A 16,053-nucleotide genomic window follows, 5' to 3' on the forward strand; every position below is an offset into this window, starting at 1 on the left:
AAACAGAGAGGAATCAATGATTAGTTGCCTCAGGGAGGTGAAGAGGACTTCTTAGAGAGATGGCATTCAAGGTGCCTTATAAGGATGATTTTGCTAGTCAAAGATGGCAAAAATGTCATTCCAGGTTGCTAGTCAAAGAAGGCAAAAATGTCATTCCAGGTTGCAAACAGAAAGAGAGAAAAGAATATAGTGGTATTATGTGAATTGAGTGGTGGAGAGTTTATTTAGCTGTAATCAGGAGAAAGGTGGAGAAGCAGCAACACTCTGCCACCATATTATATTTTAAGAAGGCCTTGCACTCTGGATCATAAATAAGAATCTAATCCTTTGGATACTGAGAACTCATGTGAGCTTCCTTCAACATAGGTAATCTTGCGATTCCACCATAATCAGTAGCACAACTCTATTGATAAGTTGGACAAGGGGAAAGACAAAAAGAAACATTAAAAGAAAGTTAAAGACTTCATTAGAAAGAAGCTAAAGACTTCATTGGGAAAGAAGGTTAAAAGACTTCACTGGAGGCTGGAAGCTTTGTCCATCTTAGAGTTCGTTGAAGTCCTGCCTGATCAATGCTTATAAAATCCACCACCCAGATATAAATGTCCAAAGAACATTAAAAATAATAAAAGTCCTGCCAGCACAGCTGTTTGACTCCTAAACAAAACAAATGCTTAAAGCTTTTTGAAATTGTAAGAGAATTAATTTCAGGTCCCCAATGGTAAAGGGGAAAAATCCTCAAGTATATTTTCTGCTGAGCATTTTGCTGGGTGAACAAACCAGAAAGCCTGAGTACATATTGCTAATGAAATGTATAAATATTCTCCCCATTCAGAAGAAATCTGTACAGTGAAAAGAAGGGAGAAAATAGCTTTGAAAATAAACACTAAATGGAAGAAAAGTCAGATTATATTCAGAGGGAAATAAAAGCACGTAAACCCTTGTGTGTTCTAACTTAGAAATCACTTAACCAGTAGGGAGTGAAAGTTTATAAACCCAACAACCTCACTGGGGTTTTTGAGGATGCTAAATGCAATCACCAATAACCATTTGCAGAGTGTTCTTCCACCCCCTGTCTCCTTTAACCCACACACTTTTAGCAGTTGATTACCATTGTCCCCATTTAACAGGATGAGAAAAATTTATCCTGGAAGAAATTGAATAATGTAATTCACAAGACTCTGTGGTCCAGCAAAAATTGAAATGAATGCAGCTCTTAGCAAGCACCACATAAACTGCCATTTTCTTTTTAGGTTAAAATGTTTAAATGCTGGTAACTTTGTATTGATCCAATCTAATAGATTCCAAGTGGAGTGCCCTAAGATTATCAGTCAACATCATGTAATTTTATACTGGTTCCATGGTTGCAAAGCCAAATTAATTCAAAATGTCAAGTGAAATGTCAAATAAAATGGTTCTGGATCTGAGTTCAGCTGGGACCATGTTTGTCATCGAAGTGGATATTAATCTAAAGGACAAACAATTTGAAAACCATGCCTTCTCTCATTTTTCTAACAATCACCACATGTAGTCCCTTTACTCACAGATCTTCTTCTCTAGAATATACTCTAAAATTATGTATCGAAGTAATAACCTTACGTAATATATTCTATGTATCACTATTCCTATATAAACACCTACCATATAACTATATTTTTATGATTTGTTCTAGTTCAAAATATCCTTTCATTAAAATGGAGCATTTTACCTCCAGTTTTCTAGAAAAGTAAAAGAGTATTCAGTAACATAATGATAAAGAGGAGGCTAAGCTATCTAAATCATAGTAGTTGGTCTGAGGTCCCTTGACAGGTGGTTCCAATCAAGAACTCTTTGAAAGATATTGCTCCAGTTACTAGGTGAAGGCCACAGATTGTGAAGGACCTTTACTTTGTTATTTCCTTCTAATTGAAAGAATGTGTCCTCAATGAGTACAAAGAATTCTCATTATCTGGATTTCCCTCTTAGCCCTTCAGGAAGGTCTTTCTGCTGGTGACCTTTAGCTGGTTTGTTTCATCAGCATACTTTCTAGCCAGTGCATAGGGTGACCAAAGCTATCCACAAGGGCATAGGGTCCTTGCAAAGATTTCAATCTTTCTAGCCCAGTATCCACTGGATATATGAACTCACAGCCCCAGCCTGTGGTCAATCAGAAGCAACAGTAAAAGCTTCCCTTCTTGAAACAACTCTCAACATCCAGACATGTTATTTGTATGTTGAGCTGAAAGATACCATCAATGACTCATAGCTGTTCTAATGCCCAACAATCACAAATAAAAATATTTCATCTCTTTCAGACATCCCACATCCGTGTTACTCTCCAGCCTAATATTTGCCACAGGTTGTTTTTAACTGTGCCTTAGATGATGGAATGTGGAATTCCCTCAACAACAATAATATTTCCTGCTATGGCTTAGATATTGTGTGTTACCTAAAGGTCTGTGTACTAGAACACTGGTCCCCAGGGTAGTGGTGTTGGGGATGCGGTGGAAGCTTTAAAAGGAGGAACCTTAGTGGGAGGTAATTATTTCACTGGGAGCATCACTCTTGGAAGATATGAATGACATTCTCAAGCCTCTCATTAGTTCCCATGAGGATGGGCCCTTATAAAGGGAGTGGACCTGGCCCCTGAAAATCTCTGATTCCTGTCTCAGCATGTGATCATTCTCACACATGTTCCTACATTGTGATGCCACCTGCTTTGGGACTCACAAGAGGCTGGAAAGATGAGTCAATTAGATCTTAGAGTTTCTGCCTCCAAAACTGTGAACTAAATAAACTTCAATTTTTTTTTTTTTTTTTTTTTACAGCACCCAGCCCGAGGTGCTTTGTTATAGCAGTAGAAAATGAACTAAGAAACATCCTCATGCCATTTTAAATGTAATGCATGGAAGTGATTTGCTCCACATCTAAAATGAAAACCAAGCCACACCCACTCTCATGCTTAAAAGCTGGAATCATTTTTTTAAGGGACATTCAGGTTATAGAATCAGCTCTTGATGTTTTTTTAAAAAAATGCCATACGCTCTTCCTGCTTGCTCCCAACACCTGTGCTATTGTCCCTAGGCAGAAAAGCCTTGTTTCTGTCCCATCTGGTCTTCAGCGTTATTCTCGCTCCTCTCTTTTACAATGGAGAAGCTCAACAAGACTCAGATTCCGTCCTCAAACAAATCTTTCTTTCTTGACCTATGGACTGTAAAGTGGTGTTCCAGGCTGTTCCACCAGAGCTCTGCTTCTCTCCACTCACGGTATTTATGATACAAGCGCACATTTGGAAGTTTCCTTTTCTGTCTCACTTCCAAAGGTGCAGGCATGGGCGGTGCCTTCTTTGATGGTAGACACTCATGATTGTCTCCTGTATCATTCCTGATAGAACAAAAAGTGAACGACTTCAATTGGCACATAGAAATACAGAGCGAACCTTACTGGACTGAAGATTTTGTAGACACTTGGATCTTTTTACATGGCTTTCCTGTTGATCCCAGACTCCTGGACCAACTCCCCTATCATGGGCAGCTATATTACATGGAAATATTCAGTTTCTCTTCAGAGAGAGTGTGTGACATCTCACAGTATTTGGAGATTTAAGCCAGCCCCCATCTTTGAGGTTTCACCTATTCCTGGTCCTCACTACCATGAAAAGAAGGACAAACCATGTTTAAAAATGGAAGAAATATATCTATAGAGGATGAGCAAATTACATTTGGTTTTCTTCTCTCTTTTTTTTTTTTTTTTTTTTTTTTATTTCTACCTGTCAATGTCAGGGTGATCTTAACTCTCAGGATTTTAAACAACTCTGAATGCATTTCTTGAATACTCAGCCAGCAAGATAAAAAGAGAGACTTTTTTCTTGAAATAGGATTGGGGTGGCTTCCAGTGAGAGATGACAATTTGATTATGGAACAACCAACAGAGAGAAAACGTGTTCAGACCAACTTTTAGAAATGGAGGAGACTAAAAGCCTTTTGCTTTGCTTCCCACTTCAAAGCAGGACAAGAGAAGTCATCACAGGAAGGTGTAAAAGACATTAAATGGGTGTGTGTGAGTGTGTGTATGTGTGTGTGTGTGTGTGTGCAAATTCTACGCAGAGGCTGTTTATTTTATTTTATAGTCCTACCTGCCCAAATAATAACTCTTCCAAGATTTCAAAAATCTTTATAAACTTGACCTTTCCTGACTTCAAATAAACTGGTGTAGGTAGTGCTTCCACACCCAAAGGTTCTATTTTAATTGGTCTCAAATTGGACTTGGACATTTTCAAAAGCCTCTAGGAGACTGTAATGCTTATCCAGCATTGGAGAAAAATAAAAGCGCCTGTAGCCTTAGCTCAACTCTGTCTTTTGCTAGTACCATAAATAGCAGTGTTTTTAATGTAGCATTTAAAGATGTGATATTTGCTTTTATTAAACCGTTTGCTTGAATGTGATTGACACTTATGTCTGCCAGCTAGTATGGGCTCTACCCTCTTTTCTGCTCAAGTTTCTAGGCAGTCACAGCAAGTAATAAAAGAAATAAATAATAGCAACATTTACTGAGGTCCTGTTCTAAGGACTTCGTAATTATTCATTTAGTTCTTGATATGCCTAAGCTCACAGAGTTAGTAAGAGAGAAGGCTGTGTTCTGTGAAATCAGCAATCACATTGGCACTTCCCTGGCACGACTTGAGGAGTACTAGGTACAGCGTGAGAGCTATGGGGAGGTCTTAGAAGGAGAACTCTGATGCCAGCACATCTACTTAACCTCACTCTGTGGCTTACTGTCTCTGTGACTTATAGAAAAATATGTAAGCTCGTCAAACTTCAATTTACCTATTTATGTAAAGGGGGGTTTTAATAGTTTCAACTTCACAATGAGTGCACCAAGTCCTGCAATAGCTAAGTAACTTGTCCATGGAGGCTTACAGAGTAAAGTGGCAGGAAAAGAATTAAGACCTAAATGACTTTATGTACAGATTAATTTAGCATATCATCCCTTATGTGAGAGCCAAATCTGAAGGACTTTGAATAATACTTGAGAAAGGAGTAATATTTCATTCACCATGTGAGATATAACCGAGTGCAGGGAACACACCAGTTATCTGTAGGGGCTCAATCCACATCCTTAAGTTAGTTAGTGTATTAACTAAAAGTTCACTGAGAGTCCTCTTTTGTTAGTGCATGTTTTGAAAGCACATGGATGTTTCTTCCCGCTCCACACTGCATACACTACACAAGGAGATGACACACTACCAGAGCCACAAGGAAACCCAGCATTCCAACCTCTGTGCTTTCTGACTCACCTACTTTCTGCACTGTAAGCACTTGGAGTCCTCATTATTTGTTGGACAGTAATGAGCCCCAGGCAGGACAAGGAGACAAGGAGACTTAGAACAGGGGCATATGGTTTCTGTAAACCCATCCACAACTCTATTCACCTATACAGCATCATCTCTGAAACTATAGATTGTTGCCAAATAGTAATTTAATATAAAAGCAAAAACTAATTATCTTATTTTAGTAAGCGCAGGGCATTTCACTTGGGTCTGAAAGAGCTGATTTGGCATTTCATATTTCAATTTGTTTTCATTAAAAGTAAATTGAAATTTTACTTTGTTGTATTATACAGAACTTCACTGGGGCAATCTACCATTGATTTTCTATCCATGCTTTCTGTAGATAAAATTCCAGATCTGAAAATTAAAATAACACTTACCTTACAAAGAATTCATGTATCTTTTTTTTTTCCCCCTCCTGGGAATTGAATACAGGATGCCCTAGCACTAGTCCACACCCCCAGCTTTTTAAATTTTATTTTGAGACAGGATCTTGCAACATTGCTGAGGTTGGCCTTGGACTCACAATTCTCCCGTGTTGGCCTCCTGAGTTGCTGGGATTTCAGTTTTGCACAACCATGCATGGGTGAATTAAAATTCAAATATCTATTGATACCTAATACAATTGGATCTTACCATGTATAGGCACTGTGACATGCAGTAATTCCATTATCACAGAATCCCATGAGATAGCACCCCCATTTTTAGAGAGGCACACAGAGCAAGATAGAAAATGTAAGTTGTGTAAGGTCACACAGCTGAAATTTCCTCTTAACTGTTGTGCTATACTACTTTTCACATAGTTGCTTTACCAAAAAAAAAGTTTATTTATCATTTGTATTTCAGAGGTATAATCAATAGAATTGATATGGTTTTCTTACACTGAGATGTTAAATCTTTGGAGAAATTCTGACTTGATTCACCTGAGCCTGTCAACTGGGAAGGATCCAACTGCTTTAGGATTGACCATTGAGGAAATGGTGAATCCAGAATTCTAGCACTTCTGTTGAGATTTCTCTAGGAATATATCATTGCCAGGAAACACTGGCTTAAATCCATGGAATTTTCTTTTTATATAAAATACAGGACATAATCCCTGTCACTAACACCCTTAAGATGTGGAAGACCAGTTGAAACATGAACTGTGTTTTCAATGTGTGTTCTGGGCAGTTCTGTAGCCTCAGGAGATGGTCGAGGATAATCTGTGTCCTGCCCACAATTCCTCTGCTCCAGCCAGCTCTGCATTTCTCCCATTTCTTTTACATTTTGGTGTTAGAAGATTTGGAAAAAAAGGCATTTCTAAAATTGAAAAAAAAAATGTTTCAAAAAACTGAATCATGTGCATAAAGACATTCTTTATGTTGTACAATAAATAAGTTTTTTTTTTTTTTTTTTTTTTTTTTTTTTTTTTACTGTTTTCATTTATTACCATTCACAGGGAAGCTGAGAAATGACAGGTAAAGCACTGATTGGACATCAGGGATACCAGGGTTCTGCTTCTGCATAGGCCATGTCTTTGGCAAAACAGAACCAAAGTGTACATCTTATATATTCTATATTACATAGGAGAGTATATACAATTACTATGTCAGAAGAAATTGCTGATGGAAATTAAGCCCTAAGCTCAGCAAACTGGAGACCCCCAATAGCCAATGGTATAGTTCTAGCCTAAAGTCTGCAGCTTCAAGTCCCAAGAAGAGCTAACGTCTCCAGTCCATTCAGAAAGAGGAAAAATAATGATGTCCTGGTTCAAGGTGGTCAGGCAAGGAGGAAGTTTTTTCTCCATTCAAACCTTCAACTGCTTGGATGAAGCTCATCCACCTTAAGGAGAGTGACCTGCTAAACTAAGACTAACAATTAAAATTTTAATCTCATCAAGAAACATCTTCACAGATACACCCAGAGTAATGCCCAGTTCAATATTTGGGTAACACCTGGATTAGTCAAATTGGTACACTAAATTAATCCTCACAACCATTCCTTCTTCATGTGTTTGCCACACAGTAAGAAAGATCAGATAAATAACTTAATCTGTTTAACCGTCAACAAAATGGGCATGAGAAATCATCTCATGTAGGAGTATTTGGACAATTCATTTTGCTATTGCCTATGAAGTGTCTTTTACTACATGGACCATATCCATCTTTATGCTGCATCCTCTAATGTAAATGTCCCTTCATCTGTAGAGTAGAAATGATCTTTGCCATATTTAGACATAAGAGATAGTAAATATAAAAGATTAAAGAATGGTACAGCCCAGGCAAGGTTACCATAAGGATCTTGTCTAACTCTTCTCAGGACCATAAGCATGACAAGGTGTGCACACACACAAACACATTTTCACACACAAAGTTTACCATGAAAACAATTATTACAGTTCAGATTTCCCACAAAATAATGTTTTGATATCAATCTAACATTTTGTCAGATTAAAACTACATTTAAAAATGAGATTATATCATATGAAATAATAACTTCTTACCATCTACACTGTTAATTTATTGAATTTATATGTTCACCCATGCATTTTTTTTCCCTCCAAACATGCATTTGATAAAGGAAAACTGCATTCAGTATCTATTACTGTGTAAGTTACTACACAACTTAGCTTTAAACAATACATATTGATAAATCCACAGTTATTGTGGGGGCAGGAGTCTGGAAATGGATTGGCTGAATTCCTTCTATGGCTATAATCAAGGTGTGGTAAGACTGGGTTCTTGTCTAAAGGCTTAACTGCAGGGATTCATCCATTTCCAAGCTCACTTAGGCTGCTGGCAGAACTGATCTCTTTGTTGCACTGAAGTAAAATGATCATACTGACTGTTCATGGGTCGCTCTCAGCTACTGGAGGCCACCTGCCTCCTGTGCAAACCTACTCCAGTCTCTCTTGCTCTTCTGAACAGGAGATTGTCATATAAAATGATCTGGGGGTGGCAGCACACACTCTTTGCTATTTAGCATATCATCATCAAGGGAGAAATAGTGCATGACCTTGTCCATAGCCTATGGGTGAAGAACAAGTCAAAGTTCTGCCCTCACTCACAGGAGGAGTAAATGACCCATTCCACTCTGAATACCAGAAAGCAAGGTTGACTTGGGGTCATGTTAGGGTCTGTACTTGATAAAAACGAAGCACAGGTAAGAGGAACTATTTTTAAAATGTGGGGCGGATTCCATTATTTTAACTCATGAGAGAGAATTTTCTCAAGGTAAGTTAGTGACATGCTCAAAGTATTTATTTCTCCATGTAGACAGTTTAGACAAGACTCTATTTTCCATGGTGACACAAATACAATTTTAATTACTGCTTTAAAATACAAATGTATAAATATATAAGTATATACATATATATATGTAAAAAATATTCATGTACACAAACATACACATACTTTGGCAAAGCTTAAAATGTTCAATAAAACAATATAGAATGTTCTTTTTTAATTTTTAATTTTTTTTCAAATGATAAACATTTTAATCCATATTTTTTCTGTATTTTGATTCATTGTACACAAATAGGGTAAATCCTTTCATTTCTATGGTTGTGCATGATGTAGATTCGTACCATTCATGTAATCATACATGTACATAGGGTAATGATGTCTGTCTCATTCCACCATCTTTCTTATCCCCAGCCCCTTCTCTCTCTCATTTCCCTCTATGTAATCTTAAGTTCATCCACTATTCCCTCACCCCCACCCCCACCCCCATTATATATCATCATACACTTATCAGGGAAAACATTCAGCCTTTGGTTTTTTGGGGATTGGCTTCTTTCAATTAGTATGATATTCTCCAATTCCATCCGTTCATCTCAAAATGCCATAATATTATTTTTCTTTATGACTGAATAATATTCCATTGTGTATATATACCACTGTTTCTTTATCCATTCATCTGTTGAAGGGTATCTAGGTTGGTTCCACAATCTAGGTATTGTGATTTGAGCTGCTATGAACATTGATGTGGTTGCGTTACTGTAGTATGCTAATTTTAAGTCCTTTAGGTATAAACCGAGAAGTGGGATAACTAGGTCAAAAGGTGAGTCCATTCCAAGTTTTCTAGGATTCTCCACACTGCTTTCCAGAGTGGCTGCACCAATTTGCAACTCCACCTGCAATGTACAAGTGTGCCTTTTCCCCCACATTCATGTCAACATCTATTATTGTTTGCATTACTATGGATAATAGCCATTCTAATTGGAGTAAGATGAAATCTTAGAGTTGTTTTAATTTGCATTTCTTTAATTACTAAAGATGTTGGACATTTTTTCATATATTTATTAATTGCCTGTGTATCTTCTTCTGTAAAATGTCTGTTCAGTTCCTTGGCCCATTTATTGATTGGGTTCTTTGTATTTTTGGTGTAAAGTTTTGTAAGTTCTTTATAAATTTTGGAGATTAATGCTCTATCTGAAGTGCGTGGGAAAAAGATTTTCTCCCACTCTGTAGGCTTGCTTTTCACATTATTGATTGTATCCTTTGCTGAGAAAAAGTTTTCAGTTTGAATTGATTCTGTTTATTGATTCTTGCTTTGATTTCTTGTGCTTTGGGAGTCTTGTTAAGGAAGTCTGATCCTAAGTTAACATGATGAACATTTGTGTCTACTTTGTCTTCTATTTGATGCAGGGTTTCTGGTCAAATTCCTAGGTCCTTGATCCATTTTGAATTGAGTTTTGTACAGGGTGAGAGATAGAGGTTTAATTTCATTTTACTGTACATGGATTTCCAGTTTTCCCAGCACCATTTGTTGAAGAGGCTATCTTTTCTCCATTGTATGTTTTTGGCTCCTTTGTCTAGTATGAGGTGACTGTATTTATGTGGATTTGACCCTGTGTCTTCTATTCTGTACCATTAGTCTGCCTGTCTATTTTGGTGCCAATACCATGCTGTTTTTGTTACTATTGCTCTGCGGAATAGTTTAAGGTCTGGTATTGTGATACCTCCTGCTTCACTTTTCCTGCTCAAGATTGTTTTGGCTATTCAAGGTCTCTTATTCTCCCTGATGAAGTTCATTATTGCTTTCTCTATTTCTATGAGGAATGTCACTGGGTTTTAATTGGAATTGCATTGAATCTCTATAGTGCCTTTGGTAGAATGGCCATTTTGACAATATTGATTCTGCCTATCCAAGAACTTGGGTGCTCTTTCCATCTTCTAAGGTTTTCTTCAATTTTTCTTTAGTGTAGAAAATTCTTAATGACACACAATTCTGCTAATGCCTGAGTCCACTTTGCCCCAGATTCCATGATTCAAGTTTGGTTAGATATTACATGGAGTTCAAGCACAGCAAATTTATTTCATAGAGATAAAAAGCAGTCTTTCATTCTGTCAATAATCTTGACACTACTTTTAAAAAATTTTAGCCCTTGCAGATATGATGATAAATAATTATGTGATAGGATACTGTTGTTTGGGGGGAATGTTTCTCACTAAATGATCACAGTGACAAGTCAGGTCCGGTAGGAAACAGTAATATGTACACATTTTTATTTCCTTCTTTGTATTCTTCTTGATGGTTTTAATTTTTCTGTAATGAGCTTTTTATTCAAAATCATAAGAAAGTAATTATGTTTAAATAATTACTTTGTGAGATACAAGATGGTTAAAGGAAGGAGAAATGTGTTCACAACTTATAGAGCTGTAAAAGAAAGAAATACTGAGTACTGCTGACCAGTCTGCATGCAGACACTGTGGCAGACCATGTTAATATGGATTTACAGCCATGCTGATGGGCCCATGTCCAGCACAATTTTTGAGATTTCCTCCTTGCTAGGTCACTAATGTCCATGAATGGTCATAAACTATACTGTGACATATAATACCAATTCAGAGAGAGGGAACGAATCCTCAGGTGCATATCACAGTCTAAAATGAAAATAATAAAACCAGATACTTAAAAATGTCTTTCCCAGAAATACTGGACACTATTGTTCACAGGTACCACCTTGAGACCCTAAACCAGAGTGTGAGCAGGTAGTGACAATGCCCAGCAATAACATTTATAGGACCCTATTTATTTCTTTATTTATTATTTCAATTTGTTGCTATTGCCTGAAATGTAAGTGGGACAATTCTCTGGGACATAAATTCCAAGAAGTTATAGTCTTTTTCCAGGGATTAGTTTTAAGGGTGTTCTTTGAGGTCTGTTCTGACCCAGGAGGGAGCTTGTAAATAGATTTCTGTGACAAACATCTGGCTATGGTTGAGCTTCTTCTCATGGAGCAACTAGTCTCCTCTTAATTGTTTACTACCAAAATAGCCCATGTTTATGAGACCGCCTCTTGGCTAGAACACTCTGTTCACTGTCTTTGGTGGGAGCTGCTTAAGGGTTACCTTTCTTCCTGGGAAAATATCTAAGAAAATGTTCTTCAGATGGGGTGGGGACCCTGTCTCTTTACTCTCATGGCAACACCCTGGCTCTGTGAGCAGATCCTGGACAAAGGCCTCTGGACTTCTCAGTTTGCATTTCCCAGTAGGGGACCTTCACTCAATCAGAGCCTCATCTTGTCACACCTGTAGGATAACTCCTGGCTTATCCCTGGGAGCTGGGAAGAGTAACAGATTCCCCAACCTCTGGGCTTAACTCATCCAGAGCTCAGCCTCTCCAGGAGGAGCAGGTGGGGATGAGAAAAGCTGATGCCCTGATTCTCTCTGGAAACCATTATAGGTCTTGGTTGGTAATTGGAGGAAAAGGACAACCTATCCCCTCATCCATCTTGATGAGGGGTAGAGTTACTGTCACATGGAGCAGAGGGGCTCAGGGATTCGGGTCATGACTGAAGCACGAGGGGCATGCTGTTCTGTTGGGAAGTTAGTAGATCTTCCAAAATAAAAGTTTCTTTATTTGCTGATATGTCTTTAGGAATTTAAATATATATTTTTTTAATTTTGCTGTTCTTATTTTATAAAATTCCGTTCACAAATTTCAGTTGTCTTTCTGTAGAGTACAGGAACATATCTCCACATATGGGCATTTCCCCACCAGACTCCCCTTTCTTTTATTATTATGGTTTTATTTGGAGTCCACAGAAATATCAGTAATATTTTCAAGGTCATAGGAAAGAATCAATGACCTGAGAAAGGGAGACTATTGATTTTTCATTTAATAATTATACTTTACTCAAATATTAAAGTGAGTCTGGCTGTATTTTAAACCCACCCTCTGCTTTGGCAGTGTGAAAAGTCAGGGTCCATGCACGTACAAATCTATGATTGATTGATGGTCCCTAAAAGTACTTGGAGATATGCATATTAAATTTTAATATTATTTTAAATGTGTTATGCTACATTTAAAAAGAATAAGTGAAATGTTTTCATTAATCTAAAAGTGATGATTGTTTTCCTCCTTCAAAGTTAATAATCTCGAGCCTTCAAACGTGTAACCATGCCTGACCTTTTCTTCTCTCTCTAGAGTTTTATACTCAGAATCTCATCTAATTCTATGGCTTCAATAATAACTGTGTGGACCACTCTTCCATTCCAGACCCTGACCTTAGCCCTATACTCTCTTTGAATCTTCATATCTATAATATGTCCAAATATTAATTTTTTTATCTATGCAGGAAGGATTTTTTAAATGTGGAATTACAGAAATCTCTAGAATAACAACTCACATTTTCCCCTGCCATATTGCTCCTTAAAATATATTCTAACTTCATTAATGCCTGATGAACCAACCAAATTAAAAATATCTGGTTATTATCTTTGACTCCTGTTTTATTATGTCACACAGAAAAAAGCAGATAACAAAGTCATGATTATTCTTTATACACAAACTTTCTCATTTCTCTTTTTTTCCTCCACTTTGTCATATCCATTGATAGATATAAGGTGCATTTCCTCTTCTGAAATATGCAAATGTTTTCTATTCAATTTCTGTATATTCTCTTCCCTAAGGTTTCAGGAAGGCAGCTGCCAGAGTTTTAGAACCCACCACCTGCACAGAGACATTTAGTTTTCCTTATTGCTTAGGAGGTTTAATTAATTTTTATTTGACAAAGTAATTGAAAATATACTTTGTTTTTCAAACTATGGTGGTCACCAATAAACATGGAGATGGAAATTTCAGCTCCTGATAAGAAATGCCCAAAATCTTCCTAGATATCATAAACCTATTAATTCTAGTGCATTTCTAAAACTTATTTTTCTATTTCCTGTTTTAAAATAAACTTATTTTGTTCAGTATTTCTCAACAAAATTATTAACATGTTTTTTTCCTTTCAGTTTAATGATTTTTAGTGTTAAAGTTTCTTGAAACTGGAAAACAGTGCTTGAATGTAATTTAACAAGAAATTTAGTCAACATTTATGAATGGTAATTTTCAATATGCATCCGTAGTTACATTCTTTTAGAAAATTCTAGATATTTAATCCTGGAAAGGAAGAAATAAACAGAGAAGTATATATATTGATACTCATTGCAATTTTATACCAAATGAGGAAGCACCACTATAGGCAGACCAAATTTCAACAAATAGGATGTAGATTAAATGGCTAATCATTGGGCTGGGGATATAGCTCAGTTATTACAGTGATTGCTTGCAAGCCCAAGGCCCTGGGTTCAATCTCCCCAAAATAATCACCACACAAAAAAATAAAAATAAAAAAATAAATGGCTATTGCTTACCTATATGAAAGAGTGATGTAGGTACATTAAACTTTGCATAGCATTTGCTTTTCATTGTATATTTTCTATGAAAATGGCTTGTATAGATTTATGATATTTTATGTATAAACACATACTCTTATAAGTGCATGCATGTTATATACATATGTAGATATGTTTTTATATTTGTACATATATTTTATATGCGTGTGCTATATAATCACATCCTTACCTATACAGTGAATCACTCCATGATAGTTGCTGAAATATGGTTTTATACTTTTCTATACTTCCTAATTTTTTTCACATAGCAAAAAGTTAATTTTGTTTAAACTTTTGGAATTCAACTCACTTTTACTCAATTGACCTTAATTATATATTATACACTCCATAGGAGGAAGCATAAATTCTTAGAAGCACATTGAATGAAGAATGGTCAAGATGAGACCCAGAAGTAATACATGCCTGATTTAAAAAATTATGGTATATTTCTATTTGTATGCTGGATTTGAATAATGAACTAATGTTGCTGCCAGATTAGCCAACGGTATCAACGGTGTCATTAATTATCAAGGAAGGGAAAGATGAATGTGTTGGGGTAGATCTCATCAACCAGAATCTTGCATTTAATTTCCAGTTACACCTCAGAGGCAATTGGTTCATGCAATTTGCAGAGTTCAGATCCATTTAAAGAATGGGCTTGATCTAGAGCATCATTTTCAGTCAGCTCTTCCATAGATAATGAAGAGAAAGAAAAGGAGAACTAGCTAACTGAAACTAATTTTTTGTTGTCATTGTTGATGTTTCTTTTAGTGCTTTATAGCTAAACATAATATTGGGGGTTCATTTTGACATAATCAATGAAGCATAAATAGTTCTGATGTTTGCCAAATTCATGCCCCTTATCCGGGTTTCAAGTTTCTCTCAAACCTCAGAAATAGCATGTCCTGCAAAAGTCATTTCTGCTCTGTGCACTACTACTGTTTCTCCCCTGTGACCAGCACAAAACCTAAGTAGAACTCCTTAACCTGAAAACTATGATCATCTTGGGGCCAGGTAATCCTTTGCTTGAGGATAACCAAAGCTGATCTGTACATTGAAGAAATTTATTAACATCTTTGACCTCCACCCGTGAAATGCCCACAGTACTGCAACAGAGTTGTTTAAAAAAAGTTCCAAGTATTGCCAAAAGTCCTTGGTTGAAAATCATCCTCTGTTGAGAACTACTGGCCTAGCACATAATGAAATCTAATATACACTAAGATATTTATTAAATTAGTAAGAGCACAAGTGACTAATTGAGTGAGAAAAGCACCTGTTTATGTTGTTGCTTTTTTCATTATTTCTGGATCAGACCTTGGTTTTTCCCAATTCTGCCATGCCATAGCTTTATATCTGTACGGTCTATTTCCCCCAAAGCACTAGTCCAACCTTATTATGACTCATAGTACATTTTAGTTATCTTCTGTTGAGTTTTAAGGTGAAGTTTTCAGTAGTATTTAATTTCTTTTATGAGCTGAGTTCCACAAGCACAACATTTAAAACTACTTACTTAGTTTTGACTGGTAAGTAATGCTACTCTGAGAGTGGTGTTTCCAGGTGTAGATATGATATTCCGTGTGTATATGGCTTTCCCATTTTCCAATGCACAGAAAACTCACTGTCATTTCTGGTGTCCTTTAGTTTGGTTTCTTCCATATTTGAAATCCCAGGATCACTTTTGATGCAGCAACACATGCAAAGTTGTTTCATGCATGTGGATCATGTTAACTGCCTGGTATTCAAAGGTATTTTTTTTCTGGTAACATATGATCTCATTATTCCTGTGGGAATGTCAGAGTTTGAGCGGAAACACAGTAAAAGTTAAGGACAAATGAGCATGAAATGCACTCTTCTTGCTTGGGGCAAGTCAGTTTTTATTTCTTTGTCTGAGAACAGTCATTCTTAAGTTCCACAGTTAGCCTTTGGCAGCTGTCCTTTGGCTGTGCCACTTTGTGTAGCTTATTAGACCAGAATGGAACTCTGGTTATTTCTTCTTTTGAAAATGTGGTCTGAGACACGTATAGGTTCATGAATCCCTTAATTATTACCATCTACTTCTTTGTTTTCCTTTATTCTTTTTCTCTCTCTCCTCCTCCTTCA

This window comes from Sciurus vulgaris (assembly GCF_902686455.1).
Source record: "Sciurus vulgaris genome assembly, chromosome: 17".
Lineage (NCBI taxonomy): Eukaryota > Metazoa > Chordata > Mammalia > Rodentia > Sciuridae > Sciurus > Sciurus vulgaris.